Raw genomic sequence first — 23,594 nt, forward strand, 5'->3', positions numbered from 1 at the left:
ATATGACTTATGACTGAACATCAACTTATCTATGCAAACATGAACCACTAAACCATTCGATGCCTCAGTGAAATTTAAATAATAATAGTAACTTCCCCAAAGGTTATTATGAATGATAAAGGAGTTAACACATGTAAAGCATTTAAGGCAGGCATGACTCTTAAGTGTTTGATACCTATTGGCTTCTCTTACTGCCTGAACTATAGAAAAATCCAAAACAGTGTGCTTGGATATTTTATTGTTCTTCAGTTGCTAAGTCATGTCCCACTCTTTGTGACCCCATGGACTGTACCCTGCCAGGCTCTTCTGTCTATGGGATTCTCCAGGCAAACATACTGGAGTAGGGTGCCATTTCCACCACCAGGGATATTCCCAGCCCAAGGATCAAACCCATATCTCCTACATCTCCCACATTTGTAGGAGGATTCTTTACTGCTAATTCATTGGGGAAAAATATAGTCATTGTAGAATGTATAGACCTTCCAAATCCCCCACCCCATCCCTGTGATGACCCTTTCGTCCTGTAGAGAGGGAGGGGGAAAATTTTTGCTGATGCCTGGTATACAGATGTGTCTAGTCTAGGTCATCTATGCATATGGAATGCAGCTACTGTTCAGCTCAACACGGACACCATCTGCATGGACACAGGGATGAACCACAGGGGCCAATGGAGGCATTGTGTAGGTGTGGGTAAAATTTGCAATTAATTGACCTTCAGTAAAGAACACTGCCTTCCATGATATGAATGAACCTCATCTAATCAGTTGAATGCTTTAAAAGAATAAAACTGAAAGTTTCCGAAAGAGAAGAAATTCTACCTATAGACTGCAACCTCAGTTCCTCTGCAGGCTTGCTATGTAGACGTCAGATTTACCAGAGCCAACGATCACATCAGTCAGTTCCTTAAAATAAACCTCTTGATACACACATACACACACATCTTCATTTTGTTTCCCTAGAGAACCCTGACTGATACAGTACTGGTACACATCATCTTGTGTATTTGTACTTAGTAGTAGCACATACTGTTATTATTATATTTTTATCAAAAAAATTTAAAACTTTTAGTTAATCTTATAACATAAAAATGTGACTTATTGCTTACTATTCTGGGTGGTGTTGTTTTTATTCCAGAGGGTTAATAAGTGTCAGGAATTTAGAAACATGGAAACTGTTGAACGATAAGAAATGGAATGGAACATCGATTAATCAAAGCCAGTTAACAGTATGGTTGGAGGCTTTATGCTAATGGTTTTCTTGGAGATTCCCCAGTACTGAGGAGGAAGGGGTGGAAACCATCAGAGATGGGCTTTGCTCCTATTTCCGACTTCTGGTCTTCAGCCATCTGGTTGACTCATTTTATTTATCAGGTCTCTGTACACAGCTTCATTGTAACACAGAATCCCACTGCTAAAGTTTGATAAACATTGCCTTGCCAAATGAGTTGTCGTGAGATTAGATGGGAAGCATATGGATGATAGAAGTAAGGACATGGAGGTTTCCTAGACACTGCCTCCTTTTTTTGAAGAAAATGTCATGTCTAAGTTTGGGAGCTTTTTCTTTTTCCCCAGAGAAAGAAAACAGCCTTTATTTTAAATAGAAAAGTTTTCCCAAGTCACAGACTTTCTTCAGAGTTGTTTGAAAGCACACAGGACCTCAAGGAAAATTTTCAAAGTTAATTTTACAAAAGAAAAAATATAGTCATCAAGTGATATGAATAAACATAATATTAATCTGAATTAATATTTTCTTCCCTCTGTTGTACTAATGGTTTAAGAATCTCATAGAGTTAGGTTTATCCTAGCCTTTGCCGCATTCTGCTTCTGTAGTTAAGATTCTGTCAAGTTTTCCACTCTAATAAAATCTCTGTTTGGGGATTTATAATTTCATTTCACGTCTTCCCTATGGAGTGACACTTCGTAGACAACCTTGCCTGGGAGATAGCTTCTTTAATTTTGAATTGAGAGGAATATGCCAAGTAGGTTTTTCACTAATACATGTATAGTTCCTCTTTTCTTTTAATGGAATATTATGTTTTTTTTTTTCATAATCAGCAACTAATTTAATATTAGGACTCTTTGAACTCAGGAACACGGCAAATATTTACTCAACCATCAAAACAATGCACAGAGGCTTCTTTTTTTTTTTTAATACACTCACGCCATAAGTTTCTAAATAATTTAATGTGACCTTACATTCCTAGAGAATGGAGAAATTTCCCAAGGCTAAGCCAGTTAAAGTTGCTTGGCATTTGTGCTATTTCTGGAGGTAATAAGCTATTCCCTCCTTGTTCAGTGTCACAGACCCTAGTGTTTACACCGTATTATAAAACCTGATGACAGACAGCACAGCACCGGCTGGCAATGTGACCTTTCTTTCCCTTAGTGATTCCATACAAAGCAGGCACTTTCTTTTCACTCCATCTTTCTGCACTTTTCCTCCTTATAGTCTTAGCTTTAGCTACTATAGATTAGAGAATTAAATGAGATTATACATGAGTCACAGCAAAATGCAAATGAAAGGTATTTAGTATTTATATTTTAGATGGCTGCTTAAATGATTACCTTCTCTCCCAATGCCTGAATTTTATTATTTGCTTTCATAGGCAGCCAGGTTAAGTGGGAAGAGCATAGGCTGTGACCATGGACAGATCTGGACTTGAATGTGTGTTAAAACACCAGCTAGGAAGGGATGATGGCAGAGGGATTTGACCTCTCCACATTTCAGTCCCCTCATCTGTACACCTGGGATGACAAAACCCACTTTTGATTGTATTTTATTCATTTATCTTTTTATTGGAATAGAATCGTTTACAGTGAGTGTTGTGTTAATCACTGTCACACAGCAAAGTAATTCAGTTATAGATACATTCTTTTTGAGTATATTTTTATGAGTGTTATAAAGTGTTGGCATCCAGTGGGCATTCGTGCATTGGAATTATAATAATGTAAAGATTAATTTTTAAGAAAAATGATGTTGATAAAGACTAGTTTTTATAAATTCATTATTTGCTAAGAGTTTATTGGCCTAAAAGGTTTCATTCATCACTGCTACTACTGTAGGATGGAGAAGGAACAGTCACCAAGGATAACCTGGAATATGGCCAAGTGAAAATCCGCCTGTCGATAGTTCACTTACAGGTGCTCGGGGCTTCCTGTAATGTACAGTTTTCTGTCGCCCTGTGGGCAGCTGACTGTTGATTCCTGCATTCATCAGGGCCTGGACAGTGGCAGAAAGAAAGTGTTGTTAATCAGTCCTATTATAACAAACAAACAAAAAAAGCACTCTAGTTAAAAAGAAAACTTCCTGGAAAAAGAAGTTTTCCAGATGAACAAATAGCATGGAGTTGTGCGATATAATGTCTTTAATCAAAAAATTAAAAAGGAATTGTGGTTCCCGTGTCTAGACTGAAATATTAGGAAATTCACAGGTTTAACCTCAAATAGGCCTGGATTTAAGTTTCATCTCTATAATTGTTTATTTCCATTTCTCTATGTGAACAATTATATTGCAAGGGACTGATCTGACAAATACAGAAGGGATGAAAAGTTTATGAGATTGATGGATAATCGGGCAACGTTGCCTCAAATGCTAATTCTCAAAATTTGAGCCCAGTTGTATACACTTGCTGGATAAACTGTGCTCACATGCTGTGAGAATTACTTTTTCCCATAACATCAGTGCTTACTTTGTGGAACAGCAGGACAAGCTATTTCAGGGCATGTTCAGAGTCCATTACAAACAGTCTAAGCGGGATGAAATTTTAAAATAAAACCCTAAATTCTGATTGATTCTTTCCCTGAGCTTATAAACTTGAGAATAATGCAGCTCAAATATCTGTCTGCATCCTGCTTTTAAAACCCTCAGGGCTCAGTGGCTTGTCTGCTAGCTTACCTGCCTAGGCTGAGTCAAGAGGTATTACCCTGATGGAGTGTAAGCAACCTTGCCTTTTTATCTCCATAGGTATCAATGATGGGGCCAGGATTCTTCTTAGGATAGTTTGTTTTCTGGGACTTATACATCAGCTGTTCCCCAAAAAAAGCATTGTTACATATACCAGCCACTTTCAAGGAACTAAATAACAGTGAAATAGTGAACTGAGCAATAATTAACAATAAATCTGTAAACATTTTGGTTTACAAAGCTGTATCCATTTTTATTTTGTTGTTCACCTGTAAAGGACACCAGAAGATAAGCCAGGAAACTCGTTAAAAACCAGTTCATTGCTTCTAGAATATATATTCATATTATGCAAAAAGAGGAGAAATAAGTTAATAATTATAAAATGAGTGTTTCTATGAAATTAAAGGGAGCTTCCCTGGTGGCTCAATGGTAAAGAATCTTCCTGCCAATGCAGGAGACACAAGGGTGATCCCTGGATTGCCAAGATCCCCTGGAGTAGGAAGTGGTAGCCCACTCCAGTATTCTTGCCTGGGAAATCCCATGAACAGAGAAGCCTAGTGAGGGCCTGATATGACTGAGCAACTAAACAATAGCAACAACCACCCAATGAAAACATTGTGTTAGATACGATGGAAAAAGAGACTCCTTAAGTCTTTACCAGAAAGAGAAGCTTAGTGTCTAGTAATTACCCTTTTATAACAAATGTCATATTGGGTGTTATTTCTGTTTTGGAAAGAATGTAAACCATAATCTTAAAAGTGACACTGGTCACAGTCTGCATCGTTAAAATTATATAGGAGCGGCTTCACTATACACCTGACGAAATTAGTGTTTTCTTAAAATGAAGTCTTCTCCATGATAATTTACCCTAAATGTTTAAAACATAAGAATACTACATTCAAAACAAGCAATAAGATAACGAAGAGCCTTCAAACCCAAACACCTGGAGAGTTCATTATCTGCTTTGTGAATTCTCCCAACTGGATGTGCCTTTCATACAGAAGAGTTTATTAAGAGCAGGGTACGTGAAAGGCTATTTTGCCAGTCAGGGAGAATTGTCAGCATCTCTGGGAAATATCTAGAGACTCTTGTTTTTGGCTGTGTTGTATCAGAAGGACTTTTGTGGGTTGTCAATGCTCTCAATCAAATCACTTCTTCATTCATATGTAATATCAATAGTGTCAACTGCAGTGTTGTTTGGAATGTGTTGATGTAGCATGATTGATAACAAATTGAAGGAAGCAGACATTGATAATAACAAAAGTGCATTCAGTTGATTTTGCTTCCAATTGGCAGGAGTGGTGGTTGTATATTTGTGGAAAAGAGGCAGAGAAAGGGAAGAGAGCTCCTTTTTCTATACATGTGTTTATAAATTTCTGTAAGCCACAGTAATACACTCAGAGTCCAGGATTTTTTAAAAAAGGATAGAGAAAAAAGCAAACTAAACAAACTGACAGAATAGGCTAATTTAATACTCCTGATTTTTAAAATTATATATTCATATAAATGTATAATAACTTAGCAGAATAAAGTGATAGTTACCATTAAACTTAGAGTTAACAATAAGGCAAACCCATTAAAATCAGAACAGTTAAACAGTTACCTGGCTTTATAATCATTAGGTAATATTATGTAAATGATAGCTGAATGCAATGAGATAAAAAGGCAGAAATCAAGACTTACATGCTAGAAATGAGCAGATTAAATTATTTGCACATTCTGTGATTATACATAAAATATGCCAAAAAATCAACTAAAACACTATTCATGTTCTTTAAAAATTAGAGAAAATGAGAAACATAAAATTAGCACACATAAATAGATATAAGATGATTTTAAACAGAACAAAGGTCTTGGTGGCACAGTGGTAAACAATCTGTCTGCCAATGCAGGAGATGCAAGAGACATGGGTTCAATCCCTGGCTCAGGAAGATCCCCTGGAGAAGGAAATGGAAACCCATTCCAGTATTCTTGCCTGAAAAATTCCGTGGATAGAGGAATCTGACAGCCTACCGTCCATGGGGCCACATAGAGTCAGACACGACTGACGAAGCATGCAAATAAAACAAAGGGGTAGTATGTCTTGATAGCAGACACTAATGCTAGAGAAGGCACAGTATACTAGGCTTAAATTCTTATGCAGTGCACAATTCTTATGCAGTGCAGTATCTATTTATATATGCCCCAGTTATTAGAAGCACAAAAAGTCTGACTACTCTTAGTCACAGTAGGAGATTTTAATGCTTAATTTTTCTAGATTTGATAGAGTAAGCAGGTACCATATAAATTAGGTTTGGAGCAGAGGTCCTTAACATTGGCAAATGGACATTAAGGAGTCCATGATTTTCTTTCAGAGGAATCAGGAGCTCCTTAATTTGTATGTCATATTTTACCTGTATGTTTAATGCATCTCCTCCAGAAGGATTTGGGCTTCCCTAATGGCTCAGCGGTAAAGAATCCACCTGCCAATCCTTGAGATGTGGGTTTGATCCCGGTTTGGGAAAATCCCTGGAAAAGGAAATGGCAACCCACTCCAATATTCTTGCCTGGGAAATTCCATGGACAGAAGAGTGTGGAGGGTTACAGTCCCTGGGATCGCAAAGAATTGGATGTGACTTAGAATCTAAACAAAAACAGAAGAATATCCATCACAATGTAATCAGATTCAAAAACTGTTACTTGGTATAAGATATCTAAATATCATCAAGGTTTTTGATATATACTTTTTCAAACTCTTAACTCTAAAAAGAAAATAAAATATTATGAACTGCTTATGGATAATTTATTAACATTTATGATGATACACCAAAATATAAAATTGAAAATAAGAAAACATTGTCATAGGAAAGTATTTACCAGTTAAAACACAGTGAAAATAAAACACAAGTGCACTAATACATGTGCATATGCTATTTGCAAATACATGTAAAGTGAAATATGAAAAATGGATTTGAACAAAAGCACACAGTGTCTCTGGGAAACGAAAAGGCGGTTTGAGTAAGTTGAGAGATAGAGCATGATCCTTCCAGTTTACACCAAATTAATCAGTTGAATTTCCTTTCAACTTAGTAGGTTCTTAGAAATCAAAACAATGAAACAGTGTTTAAAATATCAGTAATAATTGCTATGCTATCAAGAAAAGGAGGCAAGGTAGATCATGCTTGCTATATATACTAGGATGAATAATCAGCAGGAAAATAGCAGAACTGTCAAAATTACATTTAAACAGAGACATATAACCTGTGATATTTCCAATTGTTCTGGAACAGTATAAAGCATATAATTTGCCTTAGTAACAAAACAGAAAGCTAATTATATGAATTCTTCCCACAAATCATCTGATGGCTTCTTTGTGGAAGAAAGACTTGCAGAGCCAGAAGGCTCCCAGTTACTAACATGTCGTCCCACTGATAGAGTGAGGCAAAAATCAGCTTAAAAATAATAATTCAAAAATAATATGTATCAAAAGCTAGCCATTAAAATCTTATTTTGTCATCACTTTGAAGTGGTAATATTCTGAGTGATTTTTATCTTCTTTACAGTGTTTTATTTCTGAATTATAAAGAAAGGAATTCTATTTGTTGGAATTAAGTGAAGATGAAATCTTTTCCGTTATATAAGCAATCTTGAGAAAGAGGAATGGAACTGGAGGAATCAACTTGCCTGACTTCAGGCTCTACTACAAAGCCACAGTCAACAAGACAGTATGGTACTGGCACAAAGACAGACATATAGATCAATGGAACAAAATAGAAAGCCCAGAGATAAATCCACACACATATGGACACCTTATCTTTGACAAAGGAGGCAAGAATATACAATGGAGTAAAGACAATCTCTTTAACAAGTGGTGCTGGGAAAACTGGTCTACCACTTGTAAAAGAATGAAACTAGATCACTTTCTAACACTGCACACAAAAATAAACTCAAAATGGATTAAAGATCTAAATGTAAGATCAGAAACTATAAAACTCCTAGAGGAGAACATAGGCAAAACACTCTCAGACATAAATCACAGCAGGATCCTCTATGATCCACCTCCCAGAATTCTGGAAATAAAAGCAAAAATAAACAAATGGGATCTAATTAAAATTAAAAGCTTCTGCACAACAAAGGAAAATATAAGCAAGGTGAAAAGACAGCCTTCTGAATGGGAGAAAATAATAGCAAATGAAGCAACTGACCAACAACTAATCTCAAAAATATACAAGCAACTTCTGCAGCTCAATTCCAGAAAAATAAACGACCCAATCAAAAAATGGGCCAAAGAACTAAATAGACATTTCTCCAAAGAAGACATACGGATGGCTAACAAACACATGAAAAGATGCTCAACATCACTCATTATTAGAGAAATGCAAATCAAAACCACAATGAGGTACCACTTCACACCAGTCAGAATGGCTGCGATCCAAAAATCTGCAAGCAATAAATGCTGGAGAGGGTGTGGAGAAAAGGGAACCCTCCTACACTGTTGATGGGAATGCAAACTAGTACAGCCACTATGGGGTACAGTGTGGAGATTCCTTAAAAAATTGCAAATAGAACTACCTTATGACCCAGCAATCCCACTTCTGGGCATACACACCGAGGAAACCAGAATTGAAAGAGACACATGTACCCCAATGTTCATCGCAGCACTATGTATAATAGCCAGGACATGGAAACAACCTAGATGTCCATCAACAGATGAATGGATAAGAAAGCTGTGGTACATATACACAATGGAGTATTACTCAGCCATAAAAAAGAATTCATTTGAATCAGTTCTGATGAGATGGATGAAACTGGAGCCGATTATACAGAGTGAAGTAAGCCATAAAGAAAAACACCAATACAGTATACTAACACATATATATGGAATTTAGAAAGATGGCAATGACGACCCTGTATGCAAGACAGGGAAAGAGACACAGATGTGTATAATGGACTTTTGGGCTCAGAGGGAGAGGGAGAGGGTGGGATGATTTGGGAGAATGACATTCTAACATGTATACTATCATGTAAGAATTGAATCGCCAGTCTATGTCTGACACAGGATGCAGCATGCTTGGGGCTGGTGCATGGGGATGACCCAGAGAGATGTTGTGGGGAGGGAGGTGGGAGGGGGGTTCATGTTTGGGAACGCATGTAAGAATTAAATATTTTAAAATTTAAAAAAATAAAAAACTAAAAAAAAGAAAAATCTTAAGAGAGCATATAGATAAATTATATTGAAATAAATTACAAATAAAATGGAAAAAGTTTGCAGACTTTAATTCATACAAGACAAAAAAAATTAAAAGACAAATATAAAAATGAAAAGAAAAAAAAAATCAGAACCTCCCTGGCAGTCCAGTGGTTAAGACTCTGTGCTTCCATTGCATGGGGTAAGGGTTCAGTCCCTGCTTAGAGAACTAAGGTCCCACATGCCACAAAGTGCAGCCAAAAAAAGAAAAAAAAATCCAAAAATGATGAAAGTAGTTATTGGACCCAAATAAAATTTGCTTACAAATATTCAAAATTAATGTATACAATATGCTTATGAAAAATTCATTGCCACTAGAAATCAAAGAATGCAACTCAAACCTTTCCATAGGGTCTATGCCCAAATCCTTCTGCTGGGTTCTCCCTTGATAAAATTTGATGTCCTGTCACAGCCTACAAGGCTTTATGTTATCTGTATAGGACATCCTCTTCACCCCACGATCTCCTGGGCCCCATATGATGCTGTCCCCTTCCTCACTTTCATTACAGGAGCTTCCTTGCTCTTCTTTCTACTTCCCAAGTAATTCACATCTCAAGAGTCTCAGCACTTGCTATTTATTCTGCTTGGAGAACTCAAATCCCAGAAACTGTGTGCATTCCTCTCTTCTCACTGCTTTCCAGTCATTGGTCATCCTTTACATGTCACCTTGTCAGAGAGGTTTTCTCCGAAATCTTTATAAAACAAATCTGATTGCATAATACTTGTAAATCATTGACTATATATATATATATATATATATATATATATATACATATATATATATGTGAGTGTGTTTCCCCAAGGTTGCAAATTAAAAATTATAATAATGTATGTTCTCAACTTTGTTTAAATAGAGATCAAAACAAACATAAGTGCAAATATACATGAAATAGAAATAAGTTGAAAGAGTTACACCAGATAATTATTCAGTCACTCAGTCATGTCTGACTCTTTGTGACCCTATGGACTGCAGCATGCCAGGCTTCCTTGCCCTTCACTGTTTCCCAGAATTTGCTCACTGATGTCCATTGATTTGGTGATATCATCCAACCATCTTATCCTCTGTCCCTCACTTTTCCTCCTGCCTTCAATCTTTCTCAGCATCAGGGTCTTTTCCAATGAATTAGCTCTTTGCATCATGTGGCCAAAGTATTGGAACTTCAGCTTCAGCATCAGTCCTTACAGTGAATACTTGGTATTGATTTCCTTTAGAATGGACTGGTTAGATCTCCTTGCAGTCCAGGGGACTCTCAAGAGTCTTCTCCAGCACCACAGTTCAGAAATATCAATTCTTCCACTCTTAGCCTTCTTCATGGCCCAACTCCCATCTCCGTGTATGACTACTGGAAAAACCATAGCTTTGGCTATACAGACATTTGTTGGCAAAATGATGTCTCTGCCTTTTAGCACACTGTCTAGGTTTGCCGTAGTTTTTCTTCCAAGGAGCATCAGATAGTATCATTAGAGATATTTACCAAATATTTTAGTTTTTCCCAACATATGATAGAATCACATGACTTATCCCCTTGAAGGTAGGGATCCTGAGCCACTTGATTTGGCTGATCAAAGGTGAACCTTCTACTCCCCAAGGAATTGTAGCCACAGTTGGTAATGAGCCTATATTCCATTGAGTCACTGTGATTTGGGGGTTTATTTATACCTCAGCATTCTGGCTGACATGAACTTTTATAGATGGATATCTCTGAGTGGTATGAGTACGTGTGATTGCTCATTTTTGCCTCCAGATTATTTTACTTTTTGTAAAATTTCTAAAATAGCCTAGGTGTATTACCTTTTACTCATTACTAAACTTACTTTTCAAAAGAAGGACAGGGACTTCCCTGGTAGCTCAGTGGCTGAGACTCTGTGCTCCCAATGCAGGGGACCCAGGTTCAATCCCTGGTCAGGGAACTAGATCCCACATGCCACGACTAAGAGTTTGCAAACCACAACTAAAGATTCCCCATGTGGCAAAGAAGACTGAAGACCCCAGTGCCACAACTAAGACCCAACACAGTCAAATAAATAAATGTTTATAAAAAGAAGATGAATCTAGAGAAATAAAGAGATTGCAACCTAGCACTAACTATGTGTGAAACCCTTCTTAATGTTATCAACTTCTCATGTATTTTTCTTTTTGAGTTGATACTCCTGATTTTGGCCCCCAATGTCTGTTTTATCTCAATATTTTGCTAGTTGTTAATCCTGATAAATCTAAGGAAATTCCAGTATTTGACACTGAAAGAAAACCCAGTGTATATTGAGTGCCTCACATATATTTTGTAGGTTAATTCACAGATAACCCACTTAAGTTAGGCTCAAGGCCTGTGTGCATTTTACTGATGTGTAAATGTAGGCATAGTAGGATAGCAGGATTTGTCAACTAGATACAAAGAGGAAAGTCTGGAATAACCACTGCATGGGGCACTTTAGATGGGCCTTATTTCCTGCTGCTTTCTGCTTCTTGCTGTTACTGCATTTTTGTCCCTGTCAGAACTAGCTATCCGACTAATAGCATGTAGATAGTAAAAGACTAAATGTAAGGAACCAGTATGTATGCCATAGATCTGGAAAGGCTTGATTTCCCAGGGGTGTGAAATTATGTAAAGTAAAGTAACAGGGATCGGGCTGCTACTAATTATTCTCTTATTACATATTAAATCTAATTGCTATCTAAGTCAGATTCCTTCTCATCTTTTCCTATGCCCATTAAAATGAAGCTATGACTCTAGGATAGCCTTATTAAAAGGATTGACAATAAAATATTAAGTCAAAAAGAAATAATGTGATCTTAATTAAGGTGGTTATTTCTATTCTACTCTTATGCAGATAATTCAGGGGGGAACAAGTGCCAAGACCCAGCTTGGGGGTCAATAGAAATCTGAGAATCTCATTTAAATGGTCTGAGGAACACTTACATAATCACTGGTTTTCTTTCTTTTAAAATACTATTAATTTTTAATAATCTCAATGAATATATTATTGAATAGTCCTATTTAAGCAAATATAGTAATTAGAAGCCAAAGGTGACATGGATGTAGTTGTATGCCTACACATAATATAGACTCCTTCTAGGTAATTATGTTTTCTTAAGTAGCCTTTTCTAATTATAGCATTCACACATGTTCAGGTTTTGAGATATAATCTCAACCAAAATACGATTTCCCTGCAGTGATTGCTTAAATAATAACAATAATTTACATATTTTAAAATAGCTTTAGATTTAAAGAAAAAAATGTGAAAAATAGTACACGGAGTTCCTGTATACTCCACATCCTGTTTTCCTTATTGTTAAAAGCTTATATTGGAATGGGCCGTTTGTCACAAAAAAAGAAGCAATGCTGATATTAGACTATTGGGGGACCTTTTTGACTTGGCTCCTGTTTCCCTTTGAAATCCCTTTCATTGTGTTTGCTTGCTAGCAATTTCTTACTTTCTGGCATTATAAGATACTACAAGATACTCTAGGCTCATGTCTCCAGCAAGCCTGAATTCCTTTAGTTAAGGATGGTAATAGAAACCGAGACTGCAGCACTACATGTGCTCATTATCATTGGTGGTCATTTAGTTTAGGCCCTCTAAGCATGGAGATCAAACACAGGAAATCAAACCAGTCAATCCTAAAGAAAATCAACCCTGAACATTCATCGGAAGAACTGATGCTAAAGCTGAAGCTGTAATATTTTGGCAACCTGATGTGAAGAGCTGACTCATTGGAAAAGACCCTGATGCTGGGAAAGATTGAGGGCAGGAGGAAAAGGGGGCGACGGAAGATGCGATTGTTGGATGACATCATCAACTCAATGAACATGAGCTGGAGCAAACTCTGGGGCAGGAACGGAGAAGGCAATGGCAACCCACTCCAGTACTCTTGCCTGGAAAATCCCATGGACGGAGGAGCCTGGTGGGCTGCAGTCCATGGGGTCCCGAAGAGTCAGACACGACTGAGCGATTTCACTTTCACGCATTGGAGAAGGCGATGGCGACCCACTCCAGTGTTCTTGCCTGGAGAATCCCAGGGACGGGGTAGCCTGGTGAGCTGCCGTCTATGGGGTCGCACAGAGCCAGACACGACTGAAGTGACTTAGCAGTAGCAGTAGCTAGGGCAGGAAAGCTTGGCATACTGCAGCGCATCTGGTCCCAAAGAGTCGGACGTTACTGGGCGACAGAACAACAGTGAAAGCAGGGAGATCAAGGAAATACAGGTGTGTACACAGCCTGTGTATGTGCACATGTCTATAAATATCTCTATGCGTAGCCTTTAGTTTCTATGTTAAGCTAAGCGTGAGTTCAAACTAATGTCTCCAACTCATTACCACATGGACCTGTTCTTTGCATTGGTTGTTTCTTTCACTAATATGACCCTTGGTAACTGTAGCTGCACATCTACATTTATGAGGGTGAGTTCTGTAACTTTGCTGTTCTACTTCAGTATTGTGTTGAATATTCTATATTGTTTCCATTTTTATATGAACGTTAGAGTCTGTAGAAATAGTTTATTGGTACCTTCATTTTTAGTACATGGAATCTACACATCAGATAGGTAAATGAAGTGAAGGTCGCTCAGTTGTGTCCCACTCTTTGTGACTCCATGGACCATACAGTCCGTGGAATTCTCCAGGCCAGAATACTGGAGTGGAGAGCCTTTCCTTCTCCAGGGGATCTTCCCAACCCAGGAATCGAACCAGGGTCTCCTTGCAGGCAGATTGCAGGCAGATTCTTTACCAACTGAGTTATCAGGGAAGCCCAAATAGGAAGCCCAAATAGGTAAACATTGACACAATAGCAATATATTCCAGTGCATGAGAATGGAAAAACTCTGTGTTTAAATAAAACTTTGTATTTATTTATTTAGGTCCTCTTTGATTTGTTTCATCAATGTTTTGTAGATTTTTTACAAACAAGATTTTCCCTAATTATTTTTCTCTTTTTGCTGCAATTGTAAATTTTATCTTTTAATTTTAAATTCCAATCGTTCACAGCTGGTATACAGAAAAACTATTAATAAATATTATATATCTTTTGTTTTGCATACTTGCTATAATCACATGTTAGTTACAGGAATTTTGTAGATTATCTGGGATTTTCTGTATAGATAATAATTTCATATGCAAATAAAATACAGCTATGTCTTCCTTTCAAATCCATAGTTTTTTTTAATTTTTTTGTCTTAATTGCTGTAGGTAGGGCTTCAGAGTAATACTAAATTGGTGTGGAGAGAGATGATATTCATATGATATTCTAAATTTTTTTTTGGTGAGAGTAGGGAGTTAATCTGGCTATAGATATATTAATTTTATTGGTCTTTTCGAAGAACCAACTTAAAATATATATTTTTATTTTCCTGTCTTCAATTTTATTGATTTTCACTCCAATTTTGCTATTTTTTATTCTATTTGATTTATGCTTAACTTGTTCTTATTTCTCTAGTTTCTTTAGGTGATTGCTTATTTATTGATTTTATATCTTTTCTAGTGTATGTATTTAATGCTATAAGATTTCCCCAAGCATTACTTTCACTGCATTCCACAGATTTTTATGTTTTACTTGTTTTAATTTAGTTCATAGTTTTTTTTAATATTTTTATTGAGATATTTTCATTGATTCATATGTCTCTTAAATGTATTTTGTTTTATTTCTTAATATTTGAAGTTTTTCAACTATCTTTTTGTTATTGATTTCTAGTTTAATTCCCCTGTTGTATGTCTTTGTGAATGTTCTATGTAGGCTAGAGAAAATGTATTCTTTTATTGTTAGTTAGAATTAAGTTAATTTATAGTATCAAGCTATCTATACTCTACTGATTTCTAGCCCCCACTATTTACTTATTAAGAAAGGGATATTGAGGCTCAATTACATTAGCACTTTTTTCTGTTTCTCTTTTCAATTCTACATGTTTTGGTCTCAGATATTTTTACACTCCCTTGCTGGCTGTGTAAATGATAATGTTCTTGTTCTAATGTCTTCATTGTCTGAAAATAATGTGGCTCCTTGTACAGCATAGTAATGGGTATTGTTTATTTATCCACTTTTTATAGTCTGTCTTTTTATATCTATATCATGAAATTCATAATGTAATTATTAATATATTTGGATTAATGACTACCATGTTTGTAACTCTACTCTTTGCATTTGTATTTGCTTTTCCATCCGAATCCTACTTTTCCTTAATTCTTTTATTTATTTGTGCATTTGTATGTTTTTACTTTATCAATAGTGTATAAAATATAGTTTAAAAATATATAGCTGTTTCCCCTATAGTTTACTATATATATATATATATATATTAACTAATTTAAGTCTACCCTTAAAAAATACTGTATCACTTCTCAAATAGTCCATGTACCTTACAATAAAGAATCCCTAATTCTCCCATCTTCCTTCCCATCGCATTTTCTATTGTTGCCATCCATTTCAGTTATCCATATGATATAATAATCATCCATACTTTGTTATTATGACTGCAGACAAATAGCCACCTTTTATATCAATTCAAAATAGGAAAAGTAAAATATCCTATTTCCATTCAATTACGCCTTCTCTAACTCCTATTTTCTTTGTGTAGATTCAAGTTTCTGACATATATCATCTGCCTAATAAACTTTAAAATCCTTTCTTGCAAGGCAGATGTGCTGGTGATGAAAACACTCAGTTTCTATCTGCTATTGATAGTATTTCTCTCTCATTTTTGAGGGAAAATTTGAATGGATATAGAATTCCAAGTTGGCGTGTTTTTCTTTAGACCCTTCAGATAGCTGGCATGATTGTCTTCTTCTTGCATGGTTCCTCATGAGGAGTCTACCGTAGTTTTAGAGATGGTTCTCTCCAGGTAATCTGTACTACTTCTCAGGCTCTGAGACAGTGGTACAAAGTTGGAAAAGGACAGAACATCCCTTTTCTTGTTTTCACCACACACACCAGGGCTTCCCTATTTAATTACTTCTTCAACAGGTGATTGTTTAATTCCTTCTCTCTTCCTGTCACTTCTGGGAAACTTTTAATGTAAATAGCACAAATATTTTTTAATCAATTCTGTTATTTCCAATATAGTGATTTAGAATCCATGGATTTTTTTGCCATTTTATTTATTTTATTTTAATTTTAATTTTTACTTTACTTTGCTTTACAATACTGTATTGGTTTTGCCATACATTGACATGAATCCACCATGGGTGTACATGAGTTCCCAGTCCTAAACCCCCTCCCACCTCCCACCCCATATCATCTCTCTGGATCATCCCCGTGCACCAGCCCCAAGCATGCTGTGTCCTGTATCGAACATAGACTGGCGATTCGTTTCTTACATGATAGTATATATGTTTCAATGCCATTCTCCCAAATCATCCCACCCTCTCCCTCTCCCTCTGAGTCCAAAAGTCCATTCTATACATCTGTGTCTCTTTTGCTGTCTCACATAGAGGGTTATCATTACCATCTTTCTAAATTCCATATATATGTGTTAGTATACTGTATTGGTGTTTTTCTTTCTGGCTTACTTCACTCTGTATAATAGGCTCCAGTTTCATCCACCTCATTCGAACTGATTCAAATGTATTCCTTTTAATGGCTGAGTAATACTCCATTGTGTATATGTACCACAGCTTTCTTATCCATTCATCTGCTGATGGACATCTAGGTTGTTTCCATGTCCTGGCTATTATGAACAGTGCTGCGATGAACATTGGGGTACACGTGTCTCTTTCAATTCTGGTTTCCTTGGTGTGTATGCCCAGAAGTGGGATTGCTGAGAATCCATGGATTTTTGAGGCACATAGTTGTCAGCATGCCACTTTAGTGATTCTAACCTAAATGAAATAAATCCTTATGATTTTTAGCAATCAAAGGGCATTTCATTGAAAAGCAGCTGAATGCTTAAGAGCACGGAGCCAAACAGCCTGTATGAAACACAATTGTGTCACTTACTCATGTGACTCTGGGCCAGTTATTGACTCCCTGTGTGACAGCATCCTCATCCATAGGGGATAATAATGATATTTCCTGCCTCAAAGGGTGGTTGTAAGGATTAAAGGAATTGCCAAAGTAGCAAACACTTAGAACAGTGTTGGACTATGGTAAAGATTATATAAATAAATATTATTACTTAGACACTGAGCATAGTTTATTATCCCTAGTATAACTTTTTCATCTTTTTCATCTTCATAAGTAAGAGTTTAATTAGGGGAGTATGATTTACAGTGAATAAGAAACACTGTTTTTTCAGCTGCTTATATATACTCTTCATCAGACATGAGAGAACCTAAATGGAATTTGAAGAATAATAATAAGGTTTCATTCTTTTGATGTCTGTGACCCAAAGTACTCTTATCGAAAAGTTAAACTCCTTACTGATACTGTGTTAGAGTAAAGGAATATGAGTCTATTCCAGAATATCAGAGAATGATCCAAATTATGGCCTGTATTCTGATCTTTTGCCCTGTTCAAGAGATTAAGACGCCTTGGAGAGTCACATGTTCACATATACTGAAAGTTGGCCCACAAGAAGCAAGAAAAACTGTGTATGATTATAAAGGATCCATTATATAAACTATAAATACTTCTTTAGCTTCTGAAGGCTCTTTTTGGGGTTTTGTCTTTTTGGTTTCACATGATTGCTTCCGTACCATTAGCAGTGAGTCCATTCGAATAAAAATAAAAAGTAGCACTTAAAAATCCTCTTTGGCACTTCAAAAGGCCATATATTAGAGAGCTAATTGGTGTAGCTTTTACAACTTTCACATTGATTTTTTTTTCCCCCATTGATTTTTTCCCCTCCTTTGAGCTGTCTTTTCATCCTGCTACTACTGTGAATTCTTCTTCTCAGTTCTTGGGGAGTAGATTATATGCAAGAAAAGATAGTCAGTGAAAGTTACAAGATTCCCAAGAATTCTTCTGTCCTGCTGTATTTTAATTTCAGATAAGTAGAACTAGTTGAGAGTATACTGATTGGACTCTGTCAAAAATCTTTCTACTTCAGAGTCTCCATGCAAAGGAGGTTCTCTGTCAATTCTGCCTGGGAAAGCTGAATTTGTGTTTTACAGAGAGAGTCTTCCATCTTTAAAAAAAAAAAAATTGAGGAATGACAAGATTTACTTTTGAAAGCTAATTTCCTTCTACACATAGGGTCATGAGCTAAATGAGAAATATGCTCAGTTGCTAGATCATGTCCAACTCTTTGTGACACCATGGACTATACCCCACCAGGCTCTCATGCCCATGGGATTTTCCGGGCAAGAATGCTGGAATGGGTTGCCATTCCCTTCTCTAGGGGATCTCCTTGAATCAGGGATCAAACTCTAATCTCCTGCACTGACAAGCAGATTCTTTACCACTGAGCAATCAGGGAAGCCTCATCTTGTTCTGCACTAAGACTTCTACTGCAACTCTGCCTTTTTTCCCAACATATGATTAATGAATTTGACTTTGCATAAAGTTTTCTTATTCATCACACCCTCACCTCATCCAGAATCACAATCTTTCCTTTGGAAAAATTACAAAATTCAGTTACATGTTGTTATTAGAGTCATTTAAAATTTTGATGGCCCCACATTTTTTATTACCATGTAATTACATTGAGATTTAATAACAAATATATTTTTATTAAGTGAGAAGATTGGCCCTGGATGGTAATCATTATAAGCATAAACTCCTATTTTTGCTTTTCCATGTAATTCAAAGAAACATTTAACAAATTCTCTGAAAAGTATAATATCCATAATTTAAATAAGGAAATCTTCTTATTTTGGCCCAAGGTCAAAAAGTATCTTCTAATTATTATTATTATTTTTAATGTCTACTCTAATATCAAGCTGTCAGAACAGACTGGCAAAGCTAATAAAGATCTGCAATTTAAGTCTTTAAAAACAGGATTCAGCAAGCTTTCTGACAGAAGGTATTATATTGATATTGTAGTTTCACTAATCAGCTTGAAACATCTCTCAAATGGATGGAAAACAAGATATCCTTGCAAGTAAAATTCACTATCTAATCTCAGAGGGAATCAGTTAATCTCTGTCCTTCCATTTGCACTACTTCATGCAGTATGGTGTATTCCAGAGCGTTGGAAGGGTTATATTTCTTTTTAAATATTTGGGGATTATTATATATAATTTTATAGAAAATAATGTTATTTTAAGTGGAAGTTTTTATTTCAAAAGGAAAACAATAATATTGCCACACTATTTGAGGGTTGTTAATTAAAATGTGATCATCTCAGAAGGGATAAGTTCATTTTTCTACTGTATCTGAGAAAATATGTTACTCCACTGTATTGCATATGTAAAACATATTGCAAAAGGTATACTTTACCTACAGGCTTCTCTAGTGGCTCACTGATAAAGAATCTGCCTGCTAATGAAGGAGACATGGGTTCGACTCCTGTGTTGGGTAGATCCCCTGGAGAAGGGAATGGCAACCCACTCCAGTATTCTCCCCTGGGAAATCCCATGGACAGAGGAGCCTGTCTGGCAACAATCCATGGGGTCACAAAGAGTCAGACATGACTTAGCAGCTGAACAGCAGCAATACTTTACCTACACGAAATTATTTTAAGACATTCTTTTGATGATTGCAGCAGCAGTTTGCATTAATTCTATAAGGTTTGTACAATATAGACAAGCACGCAGGCAAAACTGAGATCAGCTGTGATCCCAGCATGCCACCATTTAATAGCTCATTGTATTTCAAGCTTTCTCCTCTTCCTCAAAGCTAATTATATAAATACATATACTTGGTGCTACATATTTAAGACATTTTACTTATTAATTTGTACTCTGTTGGTCTTCTTTAGTAAGAGACGTAGCTATTTCCCAAGATATTAAATATTCTTTTACAATATATTCTTCAGTATTTTGTTTCTTAATATTTCCAGTTTCACCAATCTTTGGGGATACTTTCAAAGTATTGTTGTTTTACTTATAGGCAAACGAAATGTTCATTACAAATTTTAATGTAGTCATAAAATGATTCCCTGAAGGATCTCCAAAAAATGAATTTTGGGTTGTTTTTATATTTGAATATTATTCAAAATACCTTAAATAATTAAAATGAATCAAGCTGTTTTATTTTAAATATTGGCATGAATTAGTCATTAAGTCAGTTTGGATATGGCTTAAAACATTAATGACACATGTACACCTGTGGCTGATTCATGTCAATGTATGGCAAAAGCCACCACAATATTGTAAAATAATTAGCTTCCCATTAAAATAAATAATGAGAAAAGCTGGGCTGGATGAAGCACAAGCTTGAATTAATATTTCTGAGAAAAATCAATAACCTCAGATATGTAGATGACACCACCCTTATGGAAGAAAGTGAAGAACTAAAGAGCCTCTTGATGAAAGTGAAAGGGGAGAGTGAAAAAGTTGGCTTAGAACTCAACATTCATAAAACTAAGATCAGGCCATTTGGTCCGATCATTTCATGGCAAATAGATGGGGTAACAGTGGAAACAGTGGCAGACTATTTTGGGGGGCTCCAAAATCACTTCAGATGGTGATCGCGGCCATGAAATTAAGTGATGCTTACTACTTTGCCAACAAAGGTCCATCTAGTCAAGGCTATGGTTTTTCCAGTGGTCATGTATGGATGTGAAAGTTGGACTGTGAAGAAAGCTGAGCACCAAAGAATTGATGCTTTTGAACTGTGGTGTTGGAGAAGACTCTTGAGAGTCCCTTGGACTGCAAGGAGATCCAACCAGTCCATTCTGAAGGAGATCAGTCCTGAGTGTTCTTTGGAAGGACTGATCCTTAAGCTGAAACTCCAGTACTTTGGCCACCTCATGTGAAGGGTTGACTCATTGGAAAAGACTCTGATGCTGGGAGGGATTGGGGGCAGGAGGAGAAAGGGACGACAGAGAATGGCTGGATGACATCACCAACTCGATGGACATAAGTTTGGGTGAACTCCAAGAGTTGGTGATGGACAAGGAGGCCTGGTGTGCTGCAATTCATGGGGTGGCAAAGAGTCAGACACGACTGAGTGACTGAACTGAACTGAACTGAACTCCTTGGAAGGAAAGTTATGACCAACCTAGACAGCATATTAAAAAGCAGAGACATTACTTTATCAACAAAGGTCCGTCTAGTCAAAACTATGTTTTTTCCAGTAGTCATGTATGGATGTGAGAGTTGGACTGTAAAGAAAACTGAATGCCAAAAAATTGATGCTTTGAAACTGTGATGTTGGAGAAGACTCCTGATAGTCCCTTGGACTGCAAGGAGAGCCAACCAGTCCATCCTAAACAAGATAAGTACTGAATATTCATTGGAAGGACTTATGTTGAAGCTGAAACTCCAATACTTTGGCTACCTGATGAGAAGAGCTGATTCATTTGAAAGGACCCTGACGCTGGGAAAGATTGAAGGAGGGAGGAGAAGGGGACAACAGAGGATGAGATGGTTGGAAGGCATCACCGACTCATTGGACATGAGTTTGGGTAGACTCTGGGAGCTGGTAATGGACAGGGAGGACTGGCGTGCTGCAGTCAATGGAGTCGCAAAGAATTGGACATGACTGAGCTATTGAGCTGAACTGAAGATAAATAAATTTTTTTAAAATGATTTGCTTTTGAAATAGAATGTACCTGGAATGAAATCTTGTTTTCAGGAAATATTATACCAAAAGGGACATCTGGAAAGCTATAGTTTTATTCTAATATCTGTGCTTTTGCATGTCATGATATGAATATGGGAAAAATAATTATTCTTTCATTTCCACCAGAAAACAAGCACAGAGGAAAAAAAGAAGCTAGAATCTACGGATAATGTGCTGTCCACTTCTTTAGTTTAAATGTAGAAGATTCCTTTTTTTGTAGTTGTCAACAAGCACATTTTGGGGAACAATTCTGCTCAGATGATTTATTTCTTCAGAGGAAAGATTCATTTTGTACAAGAAACTGAAAAAGAATCAAGTCCTCTTAAAGGGAAAAGAGTACACAGGACATTTTGGAAGGGAGGGGATCTTTGCTTATGCCTGATGGAGAAGAAATCGCTTTTCATTTAAAAAATGTCTTTCTTGGGGAGTTCTGTTCTTCTTTCTGCTAAATAAAACAGCTTGAATTTCTGATGAGAGCTCTTTAGAGTATATTTCTCTTCTGCTGACACTGAGATTCATGGGAATACTTGCCATTAACACAAATGAGAGCTAAACACATCAATTGCTTCGTGTGAAGATTAAAATGTTTCTCTTCATTTGAACCCAATACATTATTGGTAATTACATTATGTGTCAATAATAATTACTCTTATGCTGTTTAACACTGCTGCTTAGAAACAAGCATCTTATTGTACCACAAGGATTATAAAAAAAAATGGAAAGAAAAAAACATGGAGATACTTTATTTCAGAGTTTTACAGGGCTCAACCTGAACATAGGAAAATTTATTAAAGTTATATCTATTGCCAACAGACACAAAATAGAATAAAATATTTAACACATTTATATAAAATGCTGTATTTACAAAATTAAAGTTTTTCCAGATGAGATTCTCTTCTAATATGTGCCAAAACCAACTTGAAGATGATAAAAAGATATTTTAAAATATGGTATATTTGAATCCCAGTAAAGATGTTCATGTTGTTTTATTTTTTAAATAATAATCATATTGTTTACTTAAGAGTAAGTGAAGTCACCTATAATTTTTTTCTAAATATTCCAAAGTATTCTACTTTTTAAGCTATTACAGAATATTTTTATATTTAATATATATATATCTTATTTTACTTCAAAGAATTGAATCATCTCTGTAGACATTTTTGAAGATATTTTATTATTTATCATGCCATGATGCATACAATGTAAAAATTCAAAAAATAAACTTACCAAATTTTTCCAAAATGCTTTTCAAACCCCTTTGACAGTCATTGTAGTTTGTCTTTTACTTTAAAATATACTGTACCATTAAGAGCATTGCTGATGTAGAATTTCTTAAAAGAATGTGCCACTATTATTTCTGGTATTTTCTTCTAACCCACTGACACACATTTTGAAAATTTTAATGCTGGTACCTTCTCACTCTAATGAACATGCTCAATAGGACATTTTCTATACAATGAAAAAAGTGAAAGTGAAAGTCACTCAGTCGTGTCCACCTCTTTGAAATACCATGGACTGTATAGTCCATGGAATTCTCCAGGCCAGAGTACTGGTGTGGTAGCCATTCCTTTCTCCAGGGGTTCTTCCCAACCTAGGGATCAAACCAGGTCTCCCGCATTACAGGTGGATTCTTTACCAACTGAGCTATCAGGGAAGCCCCAATAGTTTTAGACAACTTTTAGGGCACTGTGACTCCTGATTTGCTCTGCAATTGCTTATTAATTGAAATATCAAGGAGTTGGCACTACCTGTTGATACCATGAAGAATAAACAGCTAATTTCACTCATCTGAGAAAAATGTAAACCGTGTCACCTGAACAACAGCGACTGTAAGATGTTACTAATTGGAAGATTTACTTTAATCAAGAGA

The 23,594-nt window shown here is 36.2% G+C and overlaps 1 non-coding gene across 1 annotated transcript; it reads left to right on the plus strand.

The window, feature by feature from the left end:
* Positions 1–10,968: 10,968 nt before the first annotated feature.
* TRNAG-CCC (transfer RNA glycine (anticodon CCC)) lies at positions 10,969–11,041 on the plus strand. The gene has a single exon. It is a non-coding gene; the product is annotated as a tRNA-Gly (tRNA).
* The last annotated feature ends 12,553 nt before the right edge of the window (positions 11,042–23,594 follow it).

The sequence above is a fragment of the Ovis aries genome, chromosome 23 (genome assembly GCF_016772045.2).
Source record: "Ovis aries strain OAR_USU_Benz2616 breed Rambouillet chromosome 23, ARS-UI_Ramb_v3.0, whole genome shotgun sequence".
Lineage (NCBI taxonomy): Eukaryota > Metazoa > Chordata > Mammalia > Artiodactyla > Bovidae > Ovis > Ovis aries.